Genomic DNA, 19,937 nt, shown 5'->3' with positions numbered 1-19,937 from the left:
ACAGCTCAAAGAGTAAATTATGACTTTTACCTATTTGACATGCCTCACAAACATTATTGAATTGTTTGTTAATAACTAGCAAAAAAGTTCATGTAAAAGAGACTGCACATTACAAAAGAAGGGTGTCTCATTCGTTTGTGCAACTAATCAATAGTAGTCCTTTCTCCAAGATAAGCAATCTTGTTAGTCTGTCCTTATGCATCTTTTGGTATGTCCAGCTTGTAAAGGCCCTTATCACTAGTATCATGCATTACTGCTTTTTTAGCTTTGCAATCCTTAACATAACAATGGTCATGGTGAAATTAGAAAAAAAACATCATTGTCTTTAATAAACCTTTGAACATATAAAAGATTATATGCAATCTCAAGAACACGAATAATTTTTTTCATAGAAAATTTTGAATTTGAAATCTTTAAAACTGAATTACCAATATGCTTTATTTGTAAAGAAAAGTCATTACCAATTTTTATGTGGTCACTGACTTGGCATTTGGATTGGAGTAAAAGATTATTCAAATCAATTATGACATGATGTGTTGTTTCAGAATATGGAAACCAAGGACTTTCTAGAACTTGCATTATAGGACATCTAGGGATGGCAGTGGATCGGGGGAAAGCGGGGCCCCACCTCGCCCCGTTTGGACCGGGGATGAAGGGTATGAAATGGGGATGGAGGTGGTGACGAAGGTTAAAATCCATCCCCGTTCGGGGATGGAGACGAGGATGGACTTTACACTTTTTTCCGCCCTGCTCCGCTCCGCCCCGCCTTGCCCCATCCCCAGTCCTTCTAAAGGATGGCAATAGACTACGGGGAAACAGGCCCCACCCTGCCTCATCCCCATTTGAATTGGGGATGGAGGACATGAAACGGGGATGAAGGCGGTGGTGGAGGTTAAAATCCATCCCTGTGCGGGGATGGAGGCGGAGATGCATGTTCTAATCTTGAGACGGGGCGGGGGTGGAGACCCTGTCCCCCACCCCCGTCCATTGCCATCCCTAAGGGCATCGTGTCCTTGTTTTCTGCATGCTTGACAAGTAGTACGACATTGTGCAACTATATGTTCTTGATTACTACAAGCATGACATGTAATTGGTGCAGAGGATCGACTTCCTCTAGTTTGTCCAGTTCAACCAGATTGGCATCCACCCCCTCTACTTTTAGTAGAGTTAAACTAACTTTGGTTATATCTATTTCCAAAATTGGAACCTTGATTATTTGGTTTACATGCAAGGTTAACCATGCAAGATTCAAAATCATCACTTTCATGGAGTTGTGCTTCATGTATAAGATGCATGCCCAAGAGATCATCAAGAAGAATAATGTCTTATATAGTATTTAATACAGTCCTCAAAGAACCATATTCACCCATAGGGAGACCGACAAGTATATGCATGGACAGATCTTCATTAGAAACAGGCTTTCTGGCCATCGCAAGCTGATGAACTATATTCTTGACTATGTTAAAATATGTGGTTATATTATCCATGCTCTTTTTTAAACTTTTCAGATGTGAATTGAGTTGTTGAAATCGGGCTTTAGAATTGGCAACATGGGTTTTCTTAAGCGTGTTCCACATGCTATATGATGTGGTAGGACCAATAACTTGACAATGAACATTGTTTGTCAAAGATGAGAGGATCTAACTTATCAATAGTTGATTCATCCTTTCCCACTTGATACATTCAAACAAAATTTATGCTTCATTTCATGGTTCTCTATAGAACATATTTAGTTTTGGATTTGTTCCATCAACATAACCCATAAGGTTCTAGATTTTGAGTAAGGGAATAAATTGAGATTCATATAACAAAAAAATTGTTTGTTGATAACTTGACAAAAAAAAATGTAGTAAAGCTTTTGGAGCAGGAATAAGAGGAAAAGAATCATTAAAACCAGCTATAATGGTGCTTGTTTATGAGACCATAGCAACTTTCAGAAAGATTTTGGCGCCAAGAGCTGGGATCAACTTAACACACGGTACTGGCAGTCACAACAGTTATGGAGGATCTTTGAATGATAAGGGCTTTGATACCATGCTAAAGAATAAACATCACACACAAACCAAGAACCCAAGCTTAACGTGGTTTGACCAGTGTGGTCTACGTCCATGAATAATAAACACAATTTTGTTCTCTCTTTAAACTCTCTCTTGACGTGTTGTTTGAGAGAGTTGAGAGAACTTGTTTATATAGAGTACATTACATGATTTTCCTAGAGTGTTTAACCTCTCACGGTTACCTTTATCAAAGTTTACAATAGTGTTTAACTCTACATCAACCTTATCTTGTAGAGTTTTGCTTTTTCACATGTCTTGATTGTCACCACATGGATGGCCAGGATTGATTCTACACAGGTCGTGACTCCCTGATGGAGTCCTACTGCAATATAAGGCTTCATTAACTTAAGTCCATTTTAATCTGAGTGAGACTCTCCTGAAGATATCCACTCCCACTGAGCTACTCCTGAAGATCTCGACTCCCACTGAGCTTCTTATCTTCTTAAGTCTTGATCATATCTTGATCTTGACCTTTAATTAAGCCATCTTCGTCCTGACATCTTTGGATCAAGATTTGGATCTGAACCAGACCTTTCACTAATACTAATCCACGTATATGGGTTACAATAATCTATCTCACAATGACAACACGTGGACAACATGATGTTTGATGTGGGTTTGACTTGCAAGTTTGATTTTTTGGGGGGAAAATAAGACACGAGGATAATTTTGTTGTAATTTTAATTAATCAATGAAAAAGTATATTTTTATACATTTTAATGTTAAAAATACATTCTTTTTAAAATGGAACTTTATTTTGTTTAAATAAGAAAATAACACTAAAACATTGTTTGCGCATGTTGTGTCCGTGTCCACATGTCTGTTCGTGTAATAGAGGACACGCCAATGTGTTCAGGTTCAGATGGTTATCGGGCTAGACATGAAAGAAACCATCTCCAATGAAAAGACTTTGTTAGATTCAACTCGTGAGTTTTATTTTTTTTGAGAAAATAGGACACGATTTTTTTTAGTTTTTTATTAAATAGAAACTAATTTTTATTAAATCAATATTTAAAAAATATTATCTCTACATGTTAGTGTCGGTGTCCGTGTGTGTCATGGCATGTCCCTTTGACAAAGGTGTTAGCATATTGGGTAGTTCTCTGCCTCTTAACGAAGACGGTGGGGGTTTGAGTCCTTTTAGTGTCTTCTTTTTTTAAATCTTTAGTCACTTTTTCATGCATAAGTGGAGCTGGTAAACGAACTTGAAGTGTTTAAGCTTGGATCATTCATGTGATGATGAGCCAACTCGCATTCCAGATCATAATCAGATTGAGTTAACTGGGCCAAGTTCGAGCTTACAATCAGATCAAGTTAAACAAGCTGAGTTCAAGCTGGCTTGTTTATAGGAAAAATATATTGTTTTATATCTGATAGAAATAGGATTACAAAAAAATACATGCAAAATATGTATATAATACATTTTTTACTACTTAACAAGCTTATACCAGCTGAGCCGAGCCGAGCTGAGTATCTATTGTTAATACTTAACTTGCCTTCTAATGAGCTCTTTACGAGCCAAACATGAGCAGAGCCATGAGTGGCTCAGCTTGTTTCCCAACCCTAACCATTGAGCCAAGCTCAAAGTAGCTCATTTACAAAATAAATACATCGTTTCAATGCTGTAAGTTTTGACTCTAAATTAATTGCTTGCAAAGAGAGAATCGGGTCCAAGGAATATTGGACCAAAAAACTATCTTAGAAGGAAAACCTTCTTTAGTGGCAAAAAAAATGCAATTTACTAATCGCTATAATCATGTGGCCATAGGGATATAGCGCAACTATAGTTGCCACTAAATATATAGGATTTAGTAGTAATTTTTTGATGCCGCTATATCTCTGGACATTCTCATTGGCATAGTGTATTGATAGATAGATAGTGCCATTTGTGATTGCCACTATACCATTCCCAAAACCTACCAGCTGATCTATGTTTTAGACAATTTTCAGCCGTCCATTTGCTTGATGACGTTTAACTGTAGATTGAACAGCATAAAAAAGTTTTGCAGGGCCCATCCAGGTAAAACTTGACACTTCAAATAGGTCTTGGATATCGTCCATTTTCATGACGAAAGGCATCCAGGTGCCTTGCACAGTTTTTCTCTTCAAAACTCTTTGGACTTGATCGGCTCTCTTGCTTGCAAGCCAAACACTTCAATCTAATTAATGAGTTTATACAAGTTGAGCCGAGCTGAAACACCTGTTGTTCTTTTTCGACTTGTTGAGCCTATTTCACAGTGTTGCTAGCATTGGTATGGGCCTGAATTGCTTTTTTAAAACAATCCAGGGAATCAGTTAATTCTGATTATGATTTGAATTGATTTAAACCGGTCAGTTTTCAACCAGGCATGACACATGTCAGCAAAATATTAAAAAAGTATTTTTTAACGATTTTGAAGCATTTTTGAAAAATAAGTGGAATCAGCCATGTTTCGATTTAGGGATGATACAATCACCCCATCTTTTCTTTTTATTTTTATTTATTTGAAATAATCATACTAATAAGAAAAGTTATACACTTTTATATATGATCCATATTTTTTTATATTTTTATATCTGATCCATATGATGTGTCAATTTAAATATACAAATGAAATCTCCGTGATCAAATCGATATTTTAAATTAATTTATGATATTATAAATAATTAGTTAAAATATCTAATCATATCTTGATAGATCAAATTTCAAATAATTTATACTTGTAATTAAAAACAAACATGTAAATATAATCAATAATCATCAACATGATTTTAGTTAAGATAAAAAAAAGATCAAGCTTATTTAAATAAGCAATTGAATTTGCTAAAATAGAAACCATTTGATTGGCATGAAATTTCAAACATGAAAATGAAAGAATTTGCTTTTGGCTTCAAAGGACAAAATCTAGGTAGTAGAATAAGATTTTTAACACATCAAAAATCACAAAATTCCGGATATATGGTTGCAAAGTTACGACTTTAATCTATAAGCTATGTTAATTGCTATCCGATTTTGGGTTATGATCTTATCCAAATATAGATATATGATCAAAGCACAAATTTGAATAAATAATATACATAAATTGATAATAACATTAGGAGAGAAAGAGAATGTGTGCATTTCATAGCTCTCAAATCTATGTTAATTGAAACATAAAGAAAAAAATAATAAGAGACAAGGCTAGATCAATTTATTTTAAAAGATAATTGAGTTAAAGCATTTATATCCACTCTAGGTTTAGGAGCATACCAAATGGGGTGAACCTGGTTTGCCTCTTGGCTAGATAACATAAAGTTACCCAAAAGATTTTTTCCATTACTCTTTCCTAGGGTGAGACGCTTTATTTATAAAGTATGAGGACTCTAGCCTCTCATTAAGAAAATGAGTCTCAGTTGAAGCCAACATCTAACCATATTTTCTTAATTGACAAGGTCATCCCTTATTAATTAATATTTTTAATTAAAGTAAGACTCTAAAAGTTATAGAGATTTTGAGAATACCAAAAATAAAATTTAACAAATATAATAATTATAAATATATTTCAAATTAAATTTTTTTTTTTTGGAAAATAACAACATTGACTCAATATATGTATATTTAATATTTGAACCATATTGAAAGGCATACTAGTTGTCTGACCTAAACATAATGCACTTATGGTAGTCACTGTTACAAGCATCAGAAAAACTTTGATTGTCTAAGATCAAAGTTTACATAGCCAATTATATCTTGAAGGCTACTAACAAATATGGTTATCAACCATTTTCACTGAGTAGAGCTACCTGTCCCCACACCATATCAAATTGTCTAAATAGTAGATAGACAATGTTAAGCCTATTGCAAACATGTGTACCACATGTTTTATGGTTTCTTGTTGGGTCCTCAAGTGATTTTTCTATACTGGCATTGTGAGTTGATCCATCTTCTAAAGGTCTCATTTTTAAAAGACCCTACTACAAAAAAATAAAATAAAAGAAGACACATTGCATCATTCCAATTCACTAATGTTTTACTTCTAATATGAAATGTAAGACATCAAAGGCAATGTATCCAAAATTATGAGATTAGGGTTTTTCTCATGTTCAGAACAACATGACTTATAGTTTTCATATGCTCTCATCCTACAACCAAAACTAACAAAACTAAGATAAGATCTTGCACAATTCATAGTTGCATGCAATACCAAAACAACAACTCATAAACATAATCATAATCATATTTGAATATCGATAGATTTCATCAAAAGTTATTGAAGGCCATATAAAATACCCAACAATTACTCCACATGAAATATTAAAGTTCATGAGACTTTTGATACCATAGGCTTTTTCTATATGGCACCAATAAGTAAGCTTGCCCAACAGATTGTGAAAGTAATGAGGGTGCGTACTTGTGTTGGTGGGACTAGCATTAGGGAGGATAAAAGAATCCTCCAAGCTGGTGTTTATGTCCTTGTTGATTCTCCTGATCAAGGTTGTCCGAAAGGGAAACATAATCGAGAAACGAGACCTTTTAAAGTTCATGTGAAATGGAAAATGAGAAATGTGATATATATATATATATATATATATATATATATATATATATATATATATATATATATATATATATATATATGTGTGTGTGTGTGTGTGTGTGTGTGTGGTAGCTATCTACAGTCAGTCTATCGAGTTTTTGAAGGGTTATTTCTATTTTCTTAAATTTGACCACACAGATGTGATCTACATACTTGATTTTATATGAATCGACTCTTGGATTGTCTGATTCCAGAACACATGTAGGTTTTTAAAAGATTTAAAATCAATAGCCTAAAATTTTCATAAATATTCAATGCCTAATAGATCATGTTTTTTTATCGAAAAAACATGAATCAAGTGTCATTTTCTAGTAAGAACCCATGTTGAACACACTTGCAGGGTCAGATTTGTGAAAAACAACCCGAAAACACCTATTCGCTGGTGGTAGATTAGCGATAGACTACAAAAGTGGTAGGCAGCTACCACTCTTCCTATATATATATATCAGAACTGAACATTTTCTTGTTCTGCCTGTTAGGCCTCATAGTTTGAAGTGTTTTATTAAGGATTTGAGCCATTATATGTGTTTATAAAGCTCAATTTAATGGTAATCAACTCTTGCACTATATTTTTTTGACAAAAAAAAGTATTTTTATGAGCCAAAAAATTTTGTGGACTTTACCGCCATTAATTTTGGATCACTGGAAAAACTTATATACAAGTCAAATTCCAATGATTCAAAAGCCGATTTCCACTAAACAAAACCTATAGTTCACTATGGTGTTAGATGTGAGAAAAAATATAAAAACTACGATTTTGAAGGGGCCTAATAGGGCAGAATGAGTGCATTACTCTCTCTCTCTCTCTCTCTATCTATCTATCTATCTATCTATCTATCTATCTATCTATCTATCTATATATATATATATATATATATATATATATATATATATATATATATATGTGGAAAATGAAAACCCCAATGGATGTTTCATTGATTTTTTTTTGCATTTTTTTTCAAAATTTTGACCATACATATGTAATCTATATGCTTGTTTTTATAGGAACCAGTTCTTGGAGTATTTGATTCTGATATATAGATAGGTTGTTATACGCTTCAAAATCAACGGACTTACAATTTTCATAAATTTTTGAGGCTCCAAATACCATTTTTTCAATCCAAAATTCATGATCTAAGTGTCGATTTATAGTAAATCAATCATGCTGTGTATGATCAGAATTTCGAAAAAAGTACCAAAAATTTTTCATTGGGGAGGTTTGGGCGGGTTTCCATTGGAAAGGTTTTCATTCCCTAATATATATATATATATATATTGTGTATTGAGCAAAAGCTCAAATGTAGACTATAGATGAAAAATATTAATTATTACATGAATTTTATTTTTTACAATATTATGATAAATAATAAGAATTAATAAATCTTCTATAGAATTTATCATTACATTGATTACAACTAAAATAAGTAATTAAAATTATGAATAACACATATATCTCAATTTTTCACCGAATAAAACTTGAGAAAATTATTTAAGAGAAACTTGAAAGAAATGTAAGGAAGAAAACATGCTTCTTAAATAAGAAAAACGAGTTTCTCATGTAAAATAAGTAGGTTTCTCACTTAATGGGAAACGAGTTTCTCATGTAAAATAAGTAGGTTTCTCACTTAATGGGAAATGAGTTTCTCATGCATTTTTAGAAGTTTTTCACAAGTTTCATAAACCCATGGTTTCTGGTTTCGGAAACTGTCTTCCAAGAAACGAGTTTCCCACATGTAAGTGGAGTTTCGGGCCGGTAACCCTGCTCCTGATAGGGTGTTTGATATGCTTGGTCATTGAGCACTATGCCCCGACAACATAAAGATGTTCGTGCTAGACGAGGCAGATGAAATGCTTTCCTGTGGTTTCAAGGATCAGGTATATATTAGCACCAAACCTAGAATCTTCTTTGACGTGAAATTTTGGTTTATAGAATTGCACCTTTGCTAAACAAGAAATTGATGTTTCTACAACACAGGAAGACATGGATGAGAGAGAGAGAGAGAATGGTGAGTTCGTCTGGTGGATGGCTACAACAAATTTAGTGCATACACCGTGTGCTAATTTGCTAGTAAGGAGCTGAAATTTAAGAGTGGTCTCATTGGATTCCTTTGCTTGAATATTTCAATGGAGATGATGGAATACAAACATTGTTTTCAGATAGACTTTGAGGTGCTACTACCATGTCCAAGTTTGGGTCGTGGCTTAGACAAGAGTTAGGTTGGCCGATCACTGGATCTGCTCTGACTTAGGTTCGAGTTTGGGTTCAAATGGTTAAAACAAGACAGATTGAATGTAGTGCAAATCCCTTGAAATTAATAAAAAAGATTTTTTTATGGAAACAAAATTTAAATGCAAATTTTGTCGACGTTACATTCGGATCTCAGGTTTTACTCGACTTCGTCTGGAATCAGGTTCCAGTTTAAGTACTTTGGGCAAGCATGTCAACCCATGATGAGATGAAGCTCAAATATATTATATAAGGATAATTTCCGTTTGTTACACATCAACAACTTGCTTTCATAGCTCAGTTGGTTAGAGCACCCGTTTAGTAAGCGGGAGGTCTTGAGTTCAAATCTCAATGAAAGCAGCTTATAAAAACCACGTGATGGCTTTTTAGATTTTTGGGCTCTTTCGTGATTTCTTTGGGTGATTTATTCTAAGAGACGTATTGGACCCGGCATTCTAATCCTTGTTAGAAACAAATCTCAATAAAAGAACAACATTCGAGGAATCTGTCTGAGTTTGAATCCAAAATATATACGACGACAATACAAGATCCAGTAGAAAAAAGATGAAAAGCAAAGTATTTTACAATTACAATTTAAAAAACGTATATGGATCTGATCTGATCGGATTGAAAAGGTAGACACGGAACAATATTTTGAATACGACCCAAATCCAAAATAGTTTAATTAAACAGATCCAAATCGGACCTGCATGTGCACTCGGATCTTAGTCAAAGGATCCATATTGAATATAACATGTTGGATTCGGATCAGATATCCTACTTGACCCAGATAGGCTTGACCACAGTCACACCGCTATTTATAAAGGTAGCACATGAGTCTGGCTGAGCGTGCTCAACCCAAGTCCATTTTGCAATGTATTGACCAGATCGCTAACAGGTTTGAAGCCAGTTGACCAGCTTGTATCCCATCAAAGGGCGGGTACTACCCCCACGTAGGTCAGGCCCGCACTAAAAATCTCTGCTGAGGCTTGGTCTGCCAAAACCTAGTTGCATCCAAGTTATGATTCAGTTTGCCCACCACGTACTGAAGGGATGAGGATGTGGATCAAACTCAAATAGAACCGGGCGCTAGCTGCACAACCTACATGGGTCAAGGATAGAGGGCCCCCAACGCTGCGCTCTGTTTGGTAACCAGTATTGGAGGAATTTGCAAGGAATCCGAGGAAATACAAAAATTTGCATTCAAGGAAAATAAAATTTAAAGGAGTTGTGGATTCCTTCTTTTGTTTGAGGATTCATGTTCTCAACAACTGATTCCTCGCCATGTTTGGTTGTAGGTGAGTGTAGTTTTAAGTAGAGGTGGGTAATGAGTTGGGCAGCCTGGGCCAGGCTTAAGCCTGTAAATTAGGTTCAAGTTTGACCCTAACTTAGCCGAAATGGATTGGGCCACGGCCCGGCTTGACCTATATATATATATATATAAGCCCAGCTTGACCCAATTAGGCCCACGGGCATAACGGGCGGGCTGTAGGCCGAGGTTTTCCCAATGGGTCAGCCCTGTTGGCCGAACCCATCAATTTACGGGTTAGTCTTTGACTGAGTCGGTTGGGTCAATGGCTCAGTCTATTAGCGGGTCGGGCCAGCCTGCACCATTATTCCAGTTAATAATGAGGTGAAATAAGTGAATATAGGATTTATTGAGGACTCTAATTTGACATCCCATCTCCCTGATTGCTGCTTGCAAGCTCAAGTCTACAACTTGGTAGCAAGATGAGCGGCTCATGACTTGTCTTGGTTGGCCTGATGAAAAGTTCATCCAAGCTTATAAGTTGAGCTTGGTAAGCTGAGTTGCAAACGGCTCGCAAAAAATATGTAAGCCCTACATAAACACGTGGTGCTTAACTCATGTCGTCATGTAGCCCTACATATATCATATGTTAATTTTTCGCAAGGTCGTGTAGCACCAAGCAACCCCAACCTGGCCAACCTAACAATTATTGGCCTTATTCATTACGACTGCATAGACGAGTGTCCAGCCCTACTGTGATGACTTTCATTGATCACCAATGTGCCATGTCGCTGCATTGCTTGGGTTACATCTGCTCGTGGTCGCGTTGCTCTGTTCAACGGACTACCTCGGGTGCCAAACATCCGCAGGAATCAAACACCCGTTCTACTCAGGAGGATTGGACTACCTCTAATTTAGGAACTCCATGGTGGCTTGCTACGCCACACATTTTAGTGGGTGGTGATTCTCACATCGACGCTTTATTGGTGGCTTTCAGACGCCACACTCTCAAGGACTGACACTGAGCTATATCTCAGAACCCGACTATTCTGCTGCCTTACACAAGGACTCTCGAAGGATGCTTGCTCTACAATATCTCCTGTGGTTCGACTTCAGTCACCTCTCAATTGAAGAAGTATTGATGAGAACATCAATTTGTTCTAGTGGTGGAGAATGTGCCAAACTTTGTTCGTCACAGGCCAAAAGTGGCACACGTGTGTGTGTGATGCGACCAGAGCTATGATGATGCACGCGTTGCTAAGTGGAAAGCCCATGTCTCACCTATGTCATGCGGCGACGACAAGAGGCAACACAATATTTCTCGTTAGCAACTCAACAAGTAAGCCTAATTGTGCATGACAAATCTCAAGGGAATCTGCTCAGCTCCATGCTTCATGCCACGAGGTTCTCTTCGCCCACCCGTGGCCATGTGCTATGCTTCGGGGTTGCTACGCTCAACTTCGAGCCTGCAAACAGAGGACATCTATGTGGAATTCATGTGCCATGATTGAGTATTGTTCTGCTTAATCATAGGTGAGAAACACGTCCGTGAAGTTAGAAAACTAAAATGAGCTACTTCATCCGGAGGTGCCATGCTGGTGCCCACGTAGGCCTGCCTGAACTTCGGGGCTGTGCATTTTCATGCACATTGAGAATCTCCGAGCCAAGATCAAAATCTTGCTGAAATATTCATATGTAGGAAAGACCCTGGTGCAGTCGTTTTGGCGAAATACAAAGTCTACGTTCAAGAGGGGCTCATCTAATGCATGTTGAGCGACAATGATTCCTCTTGTTAGAGAGTTTCACTACGTTATACTAGCAACTGACTTAGGCTAAGAGTTGAAAGGTCTTCTCCATCATAGCAGGGGTTGCCCATGGCGGGCATGATGCGTTATATAGGGCACGCAGGTGTCGAAATACTATATGCCCCTTGTTCGATGCATCACGAGAACTCGATGCTTATTTTAATGTTCGTGATGCTTATTTGGACGCATAGCTAGATTTATCGACCCTCGACTGCTGGTGCGCTCGACACAGGAAGGTGGACGCACCCATTCCTTGTTAGCTTGAATGCTCGTGCGCCAAAGACTTTGGCATCACCCCGCTCTATTGACCTGTTTAACTGTCACTTCAGATATTATGTTGTACTAAGCGTGCATGGGATATGCACTACCTTAAATCTACTTTTGCTAGGCTTACATAGCTCCTCGCTTAAGGCAAGTTGCATGTTGCATGACCCCAAAAGCATGTCTAGCTTCCTCTCCAAGCGAGACAGAAAGATGTGGAGAAAAAGGCCATGACAACTGGTATCAGAGCTCCCTCAAAGCATACAACGCTAGTATAAGAGCTCATCAAACTAGTCTCAGAGTTGCCCCAAACTGTTGTCAGTGTCTGCTTGTCAGTTTTTGTCATCGTCAGATTCACCCAGACTGCTATCGGAACAAAACATGTCTTGATTCACATATTCTTTGTTGGTTATTTAGTCTCTGCTAGTATCATTTGTGTGAACACTTCAAGTTTCCTGCATCGTCCCTCACCAGTCAATTCGTGGCAAACTGATTGTGACATAGCAAACCGCAAGTGTGAGTTATGGTGAAGTTTACACTAGAAAAATTAACATCTACGTCGATGGTACTTACGACATTGTTGGAGACAGATCGTTGCTTGATCGAGTTCTTAGATCCAGAAGTAACTCCAATACTTCCTTCACTTCCTATTACCTGGAGTCACATGTGAGTGACTTATGGCTGCTACCTTGCCCCTTCTTCTACTGACGGATGTTGCTACCCAATTTAGCGAGGTGGTTATAGGATGCTTTGTGATTATATTCGTTTATGCAATTTCTTATTGTTGCACGAGATTTTCGCTCATCAGTTGGACACCTTATTGTGGTGACCCTTCCATCTTCAAGCGCATTAACGAGATAGGTTTTGCTTCAATCAAATCACTTAGGAGTAAGTCTCATAGGTGGAGCTTGCTCACTTTTAGTGCTCGTGTGATGATGTGATAACAGAGTCACGTAGTGTAATCAACTGATTTTATGCATCTTCTCAATGGAGGAGACTCGTCAGAATGCCTCTCTTCTCCTCACACACTTGGTCCATCTACTCATCACCTTGTATTGGTGTCGCTCGCACTCATTGACCGTTGAGTTTTGCAACCTTTCCATCATCAACAACATCTGCTTGGTTCATCTTCACTCGATCGATTTCTTCGCCTACCTTGTGCTGGGTCACAAATGGCATCGTCAAGATTGCTAGCTCCTCACGCTTCATCCTTGAAGCAGGACTTAATGTCATACCTCGACGACTGTCTTAGAAATATTCATTGCTAGGATGATGCAAGGACCCTCACACTCCATCACTCTTCTCGTGTTCACGAAGCAAACACTCTAGACATTTCGTGCATGCTACACCCTTCTGATGCCAAACCTTCGCTCTTTGGTGCATGTGAGTAAACTGTGAAGACACTCTATGCCCAACTTATTAGTTGTACTTTGCTAAGAGAATTCGATACTCCGCAGCCCCTCCTCGAAGGACCATCAATTGCTGAAGGATCAACTTATCTGCCGAAAACTACATCACTTTCTTGGCCCACATTGCTACAATCTTTTAAGCCATGTGTTGCTTGTGATCGCATTGCTCTGCTTAGCAGGCCATTGTGGGTTAAAAAACACCCACTATATTAGGAGAACTGGACCACCTCCAACTTCGGAATTTTATGGTGGCTTGTCCACACCATGCATCTTCGTGGGTGACTATTCTCAGACTCTAGAGTGGCCTTGCCTTTGTTGATAGCAGGAACTTCATGGCAACTTCAGTCTCCACCCAATCTGTGAAGTATTGATGAGGATGTCAAGTTTGTTCTAATAGGGGAGAATGTGATGACCTTCATTCGTCACCAATGTTCCATGTAGTTGCATTGCTTGGGTCACGTCTGCTCGTGGTCGCATTGCTCTACTCAACGGACCACCTCGGGTGCCAAATACCTGTGGGTGCCAAACACTCGTTCTACCAAGGTGGACTGGACCACCTCTAACTTTGAAACTTCCTGGCAGCTTGCTACACCGCATATCTTAGTAGGTGGTGATTCTTACATTGGCGCTTCATTGGTGGCTTTTAGACGTCATACTTTCAGGGACTGACATTGAGTTCTATCTTAGAACCCAACTACTCTGTTGCCTTTCACACGGACTCTTGAACGATGCTTGCTCTACATCATCTCCTACAGTTCAGCTTTAGTCGCCTCCCAATTGGACAAGTATTGACGATGACGTTGATTTGTTCTAGTGGGGGAGAATATGCTAAACTTTATTCATCATCAGCTGAAAGTGGCACATGTATATGTGTGGTGCGGTGGGGCCTATGGTGACGCGAGTGTTGCTAAGTGAAAAACTCATGTCTCTCCTATGGCATGCGATGGTGGTACGAGACAATGAAACATTGCATGTTAGCAACTCTGCAAGCAAGCTTAAGTGTGAGCAACAAATCTCAAGTGTATTTTCTCAACTACTCCATGCTCTATATCACGGGGGTCTCTCTGGCCACCCGTGGCCATGTGTCATGCTTTGGGGGTGTTACACCACCTGCGGCCCATCTCAACTTTGAGCCCGCAAATGGATGATATCATGCAGAATTTATATGCCACGATCGAGTATTCGCTCGCTCAATTATAGGTGGGGAACATGTCTGTGAAGTCAAAACACTGAAAGGGGCTACTTCATCCAGAGGTGCCATGCCAGTTCCCATGCAGGCTCATCAGAACTTCAGTGCTACGTATCTCCATGCACGTTGAGAATCTACGAGCCAAAATCAAAATCTCACTGACAAATTCATATGTGGGAAAGACCTTGATCGTTTTGGCAAAATACAAAGTCTATGTTCGGGAACTCTATTGAGAACAAAATGGTGCATTTCCAACATATATTAGGGTTTCTTCTATTGGTGGGGAGTCAATGCCCATAACACCTATATAAGGAACCTTCTTCTTGACTTGCATTGGTGCACCACCATGCGGTCTGGAGTAGGCAACTCTTATATCTTGTGAGTACTACATCAAAGTGCATGGGGTGCTTACGAGTATGCAAATTCCCCATGAGCATCTCAGGCATACTATCTCATGAGTAGCACATCGGAGTGCCCGCTCTTGTTGCTTGCCTTGCCGCCCAACTTCACACCCTTGCGAGGGGCTCGATGAGTACATGTCGAGCGACAGTGATTCCTCTTGGCTTGAGAGCTTGACTACGTCATACTAGCAACTGGCTTAGGCTGAGGGCTGAAATGTCTTCTCCATCATAGCAGGGAGGTTATTCATGGGGTGCGTGCTGCGCTCTGTGGGGCCCGCAGGTGCCGAAATACTATATGCCCCTCATTCGATACATCTCAAAAACTCGATGCTCATTCCAATGTTTGTGATGCTTATTCGAATGCATAGTTGGCTATATCAACTCTCGACTGCTCATGCGCTCATCATATGAAGGTGAGACACCCATCTCTCGTTGGCTTGAACGCTCGTATGCCAAAGACTTTGGCATCGCTTCGCTCTATTGACCCATTTAACTATGTCGCTTCAGATATTTCATTGTGCTAAACGTGCATAAAATATACACTGTCTTAAATTCACTTTCGTCAGGCTTACGTAGCTCCTTGCCTAAGGCAAACTATGTGTCACACGACTCAAAAAGCTCATCTAGCTCCCTCTCCGTGCGAGACAGGAAGATGCAGAGAAAAAGGTCATGACACTACTCACTACCTCGTGCATAGCTACTTGGACAGATCAATGACCTTGCACACCACCTCATGTGAAACTGCCTCAGTGCTCTTCACGAATGTGCCGAAGTAGTTGTCGTTTGAATTTCAAAGAGGGGACAACACATATGCCCTTCAAACCAACCAACTAAATTTAATAGCAATGTCGCATCTGCGATGCAACTCATAAGTGCATCACCCAAGATGCCCGTGGGTCATTCACTGTGGTGAAAGGACGTTGTCGACCTATAGCTTTGGAGTCAATTGATAGCTACATGTCTTATTGAACAACGCTACCCAAATCGCTTACCGACATCAAGGCATTCATTAGCTTAGCCTCGTGCCATCATGAATGGTTGAAACCATCTAATGCGATCCTATGAGGAATTAGCCCTAAGAGACATGCACCCTCGTGTATACCAAACACTACCCATGAGAGACTCTTATGCTGAATTGAGAGGTACTTCACCAAATCTTTAAAAGCATCCTCCAGTCTGCTAGCCCAACGTCTGTGTCGTCACACGCTGTCAATGTCGATACAATTGTTCATTGCATGTCATGGTATCACTATACATCACTAATAACCCAATGCATGCATTTTTTCACTCATCAATGGTGTTTGACACTGCCCTTTCAACGTACGACAATGCACCCATGACACCTACCTGAACGCTGAATGCACTCCAACAACTGCATGACCGATTGTGTCTACGAGGACTCAGTGCAACAGTCGCAACATCGGCCCAAAGCTAAGCACACTTATGACGTGGATTTTGTTAGAAGTGGGCTCATGCGATTTACATTCTGTGCCAAAGGAGAATTGAGTCTTTGCTAAGTTCAATTGGACCTTGAGCTTGCTCAAAGTCAAGAAAGAAAGTCAAATCCTACATGGCACCACATGAGGAAGGGACGGTTGAATTATTTGATGATATGGCAAAGTTGGTTGGCACAAGTGGTTATGGAAGGTGATGACCAAGCCAAGTAGTTGGAAGTATTTGTTGGGGCTGTTTGACACATAAGCATGGGCAGTTGGAAGGAGGTTAATAGGTTGGGCAACTCAGCCAAGTTTGTTAAGAGATGGTTGGAACATTGCTAATGTGACATTGTAAGAATGAGCCACTTAGCTTACTAGGTTAGCTAGTTAGGGTGTTTTGGTATTTTGGGTTTGTAAAAGGCATAATTTGAATGTGGGTAGATATGGTATTGAGCTGAGCTATAAAAGGCATAAGCCTAACACGTGTAAATTATCTTGTGAATGAATTTGGAATTGTGTTGAACTCTACCTCTCTCATCCCCCTTCACTCTCACCTTGCAATACTCTCTCTCTCTCTCTCTCTCTCTCTCTCTCTCTAGCTTTTCACCTCTGTTTTCTCAGCAACCACGACCCATTGTGGCCTAGCACTATCATTGAAGGCGGCCAAGTTGCGCACAAGCACAATCGGCTCCCCCACAAGGCTTACTGCTAGCTGTCAACAGACAGGTATATATGGCTCTATGTAATGAATGATATATGTACTTGTTGTAGGGTTTGAGAAGGCATCTGCTATTCAGCAAAGAGGGATTGTGCCCTTTTGCAAAGGTCTTCATGTGATTCAACAAGCACAATCTGGTACTGGGAAAACAGCTACTTTCTGTTCAGGTATTTTACAGCAGCTGGACTGTGACCTTCAGGACTGCCAGGCTCTGGTACTGGCACCAACACGTGAGCTTGCCCAGCAGATTGATAATGTAATGAGGGAACTCGGTGATTACCTGCAAGTTAAAGTGCACGCTTGTGTTGGTGGGACTAGCATCAGGGAGGACCTCAGAATCCTCCAAGTTGGTCTTCATGTCGTTGTTGGTACTCCTGGTAGGGTCTTTGATATGCTTCGTCGTCGAGCACTACGCCCTGACAACATAAAGATGTTCGTATTAGATGAGGCAGATGAAATGCTTACCCGTGGTTTCAAGGATCAGGTATTATTACCAAACTTGGAAGGTTGTGTTTCCTGTTTCTTGGAGAACTTGAACACTTGTTGATAAATTATTTTGGGCACATTATGTCTTTGATGTTGTGAAAGTGTCTCGTGATATGCTTCTGTTATAAGGTCGTTCTAGGAAGATCAGTCACGTGTTTTATAGTTACCTCCAGTAGAACAGAGGTTACAGGATTCCTGAAGGCCAGAAAGCCATCTGTGTTTGGTGGAATATCATCTTCTAAGATGATGTACCTGTACTTTAATGTATTCACTAGCATGGAATCAGATAAATTCTCATGCCATATCATGACCAATGTCCAATGTCAGAAATAGATAGCTTATGGGTTCCACTTCCATCAAAATGCATAATCCTTTGAATTTACAGAAAGGGGCGGCTTTTGGTTGATGGAATTGCACCTTTGACAAAAAATTGATTGTGGAGTTGGGTTTCTTTTGGTTTAGATCTATTGACATATTTCAGCTTCTTCCCACAATATTAATCCAAGTGGGATTATTCTCAGCCACCATGCCACCAGAGGCTCTTGAAATCACAAATTCATGAACAATCCTGTTAGGATTCTAGTGAAGAGGGATGAGCTCACCATGGAAGGAATCAAGCAGTTATATGTGAATGTAGAGAAAGAGGAATGTAAACTTGATACCCTGTGTGACCTGTATGAAACATTGGCAATCACCCATAGCGTCATCTTCATAAACACGCGAAGAAAAGTGGACTGGGTGACTGATAAGATGCGTGCTTGGGATCACACTGTCTGCGACACATGGAGACATGGATCAGAACACATGAGACATCGTCATGAGAGAGTTCAGGACGGGCTCTTCTAGGGTCTTGATCACCACCTACCTGCTTGTTCGGGGGATTGATGTTCAGCAGGTCTCCTTCGTCATAAACTATGATTTGCCGACACAACCTCAAAAATATCTACACATGATAGGTAGGGGTGGTCATTTTGAGAGGAAAGGGATTGCCATAAACTTCATCACCAATGAGGATGAGAGTGTCACGGGCATAGAATTTTCCGCAAACCCGCAACGCACCAGACGGCCTAGTCTGGCCAACCCAACGTCCAAGAGCCGTGCACAAACACTTTTCTATGTGATGAATCATTTTCATTGACCCTGCGCACCACTTAGTGCGCAACTGCCTAGCGGAAGTTGATCAAACGCATCTTCAAATGTGAATTTCATCTAGTACATGCCGCTTAATGCATAGCCGTCCCATATCAACTATCACTTCAAAAAATGGCACAAACTTGTATTAACGTTACATGCCATGAAGCATATTGCAACTTCATGTGCACGATACAACAAAATCTCACTACTGAAGGAACATGACCTTATGGCTCCCAATCCGAAAATCAATTGATGATTGAACACCATAGCAAAGAGCACCACCCAGATTCATTCGCCGGTGCCTAGGCATTTACTCGCCTAGCCCCAAGTCACTATACTCGGTTGGAACCACCTAAGGTGATCCCTGAGAGAATTAGCCTTAACCCACATGCACCCTTGTGCGTCCAACCGCTACGCATGGAAAACTCTTACAAGCCGAGAGATCCTTAACCAAATCTCCAAAGACAACATCCTCTGATCCGCTGACACTGCTTAATCAAACAAGGCTTTATGTTTGAGCTGCCACACAGTGATGCATTAACATCAATATCATTGCTTATCGTGTGTGGCGCTATCATTGCGCGTCACCGATCAAGCCAACGCATACTGTGTGCTCAAACAGTCGATGTGTTTTTCACTCAGTAGAGCTCCGCACTACACATGCCCCATTCTAAAGGCTCGGTCCGAGCCATTCTCTCCCACCCAAACCATTATCGTCCTCGATAATGTCAGTGCAAGTAAGAACACAGTCTTAATTGATATGCTAGTTTTTTTTTATACTTATCTTTGGTCTACTTCTTTTCTTTACCTACTCAACTTGTTCTAGTTTTCATCCACCATCATTGCAACCTTTAACATGCCAAGTCTCATTCCTTAACGCGCCTCCCATCACTTAGACAACGGTCTTTCACTCCATCAACATCGAGCATCATTTGCTCGTGGGACCCCAGTGCAGTCCCAAACTCATGCAGGTTATTCTCGCCTACATGACAAACTTGTCATCTTCATG

The 19,937-nt window shown here is 39.7% G+C and overlaps 1 non-coding gene and 1 pseudogene across 1 annotated transcript; both read left to right on the top strand.

The window, feature by feature from the left end:
• The first annotated feature begins 6,371 nt into the window (after positions 1–6,371).
• LOC149842183 (eukaryotic initiation factor 4A-13-like) lies at positions 6,372–18,932 on the top strand (annotated as a pseudogene).
• Positions 9,127–9,200, top strand: TRNAT-AGU (transfer RNA threonine (anticodon AGU)). The gene has a single exon. It is a non-coding gene; the product is annotated as a tRNA-Thr (tRNA).
• Positions 18,933–19,937: the final 1,005 nt, after the last annotated feature.

Source organism: Nuphar pumila, chromosome 3 (genome assembly GCF_984573655.1).
Source record: "Nuphar pumila chromosome 3, dmNupPumi1.hap1.1, whole genome shotgun sequence".
Taxonomy (NCBI): Eukaryota; Viridiplantae; Streptophyta; class Magnoliopsida; order Nymphaeales; family Nymphaeaceae; genus Nuphar; species Nuphar pumila.
Note: the sequence above shows the minus strand (reverse complement) of the source record. Positions and strands in the feature narration are given on the sequence as shown.